Raw genomic sequence first — 2,500 nt, forward strand, 5'->3', positions numbered from 1 at the left:
TTGTATATAGTCTCTTAATATATTAACTTCAGCTTATATACTATTATACACTATTCATTAACTATAAACTAACAGTTTGCAAATGATTTATAAGGTCTTTGTTACTGTATACTTGTGATAAAGTGTTACCATTATTTCAAACTGGTGGCATTAAGTGTAATTGTTCCTTTTGTATGTGATGAAGTGATTCTTCTTTTTCAAAAATAACAAAATAAACAGAGTAAAGATGAATTTGACTGATAGCATTATTATTATTATTTTCCAGATTTCCACAGATATGGTGATATATTGTTATTGTGTGTTATTTTGGCCATGATAATCATGTAGTGATAAATCTGATATGGTGACAGTCCTGGTTCAGGTGAAACACACACCACTTCCGGGCGATTCCATGCAAATGTCAACCTTGCTATGAAACAATAAAATTATTATAAAAATATCAAAACCCTTTCTAAGTTGTCCATTTGGGTCTGTATTTTATTGTATTGATGTGCTGTCATGTAAATTTTAAGGAAATCTCTGTGTTTATTCACCTCAGATAAGGTGTGTGCACAGATACTAATTGCTTTTTCAAACAAACATATTTCATGCTTTAAAAAGAGGGATCAAACTCTCATTTTTTTATACTTTATGTTGACAGTAAGCATTTTGCAGAAAGATGGGAGCATGACTGAGATATAAATACACCCACTTTGTTATAACTGCATTGCCCTTTAAATTTATAAAGGCTATATTTAGCAAGTCACGAAGCTTCAGTGCTGTGTCACGTCCGTAACGATTTAAAGAATAAGTTTATATTGTATAATAATTATTATTACAATTCATTTGAAACTTTATGTACAAAGCCAAAATATGTCCATTCTAGTTATGATTGACAATTCATTTCACTTATTTGCTCTAAACAACCTAATTATGCGTTACGGACGTGACCGTTACGGACGCTTCATATTAAATCATGCATGATTTGACCAGCGCATATTTGTTGAATGAATGAATTTATTTATTTATTTATTTCGAGCAATATACATAACACATAACAAAAGACTAGGCACCTCTTGCAACAATATTGTTGATGATAAATTCAAAGTAAAAAAAAATCTTTTCAAAACGCTCCATCCATTTTCCCCCAAAACGCTATAAATCCATCCATTTTCCCCCAAAAAAATTGATGGTTTGTCTTTTTAAAAAAGTATTTTTTCTTTTATTTTTCGTGTTTGCATTTATGAGGAAAAAACAATATTACGTGACAGTTCTCCATTATGGACGCGAGTGCTCTGAAAGCGGCACTAAAAGACTTTCAAACTTTCACAGAGACCTCAAAACAGAAAGCACAAAGCCTTTCTTTAAAACGAATTTCGTTTTGTATTAATTGTATCTTAATTTTAATAAATTTTTCATTAACCAATTTCCTGGATTTAATACATAAAAAGTAATATAGGCTAGCAATCACAACATAAGGTGCTTGAACTGGAGATTATATCATCATGAACCGAATATATACATGTGAAATATATTTACAGAAAGCTGGTTTTAAACAAAACCATCCAAAACAAAATAAAACTATGTAGCCTAATAAATGTGCATTTCTCCGGTGCGTTCACTAGCCTACTGCGAAGATCGCGAGTCAATAGCCTCGTCAACTTCATCTTTGCAGCCGACACAGAAATGAATAAACAATTAAAAAAGTCTTATTGCAATATTGTACATATTCATAATAATTACGTTTGCTGGTTCTTTGAGGCAGCTTTTTAGGTTTATGGCGTTTTGGAAAAGAGCTCTTCACGTACAAACACCGTTTCACCAAGGCACAGCGGCCCTTCAGCACATAAGAACAAAAAAGAGAAAAAGCACGAACTTACTAATTACGAAACTTTGATGTGGTTGAACAGGTGAAACAGTCACAAATGCCTCTGCAACTCAAACCTTCCCAGTACGAGTTATGAAGGAAGAGAACAGCATTACAGTTTTCAGCACGTCCTCCTCTGATTGCTGTGTTGTGACTGAAAGAGTGCGTGCAGGAGCACATGCGCAAAACATAGGTTTGTAAAATGACATATGATAAAATAAAAATAATTCATATATCATTTTACAAAACGGTTTTGCGCATGTGCTCCTGCGCGCACTATTTCTAATTTACGTATGAATGTGTGTTTTTGGCGACACGGGAACATGAGCTGGGCCACTCGGAGGTTGCTTCCGGGAATAGTACTGCCCTACAGTATTAAAAATCGCTACATATAATTGTTTAGAAGGTTATAGTGTGTGTTATTTGTTTCCTCTTTAACTTCTTTCAGCTCTTTTCATGTTTGGGGGGTCGGATTGTACAAATTATGAAATATTCGATATCCCAATTTTGCATATCGTCCAGATAACATTTTGGATATTATCGTCTAAACGATATATCGCCCACCTCTAACAGAGAGAACACCTCTGTTCAAGTTTTTAAAGCATTTTCTTTGATTTTTCAGCGTCAGCCAAGTGTCGATTTCGGAACTGTCAC

The 2,500-nt window shown here is 33.7% G+C and overlaps 1 protein-coding gene across 2 annotated transcripts in view; it reads right to left on the bottom strand.

Moving 5' to 3' along the window:
* LOC309506213 (uncharacterized protein) overlaps positions 1–2,500 on the bottom strand; it is a 415,585-nt gene that overhangs the window by 234,182 nt on the left and 178,903 nt on the right. The gene's annotated exons all lie outside the window — the stretch shown is intronic.

This window comes from Leuciscus leuciscus (genome assembly GCF_965113295.1).
Source record: "Leuciscus leuciscus genome assembly, chromosome: 9".
Lineage (NCBI taxonomy): Eukaryota > Metazoa > Chordata > Actinopteri > Cypriniformes > Leuciscidae > Leuciscus > Leuciscus leuciscus.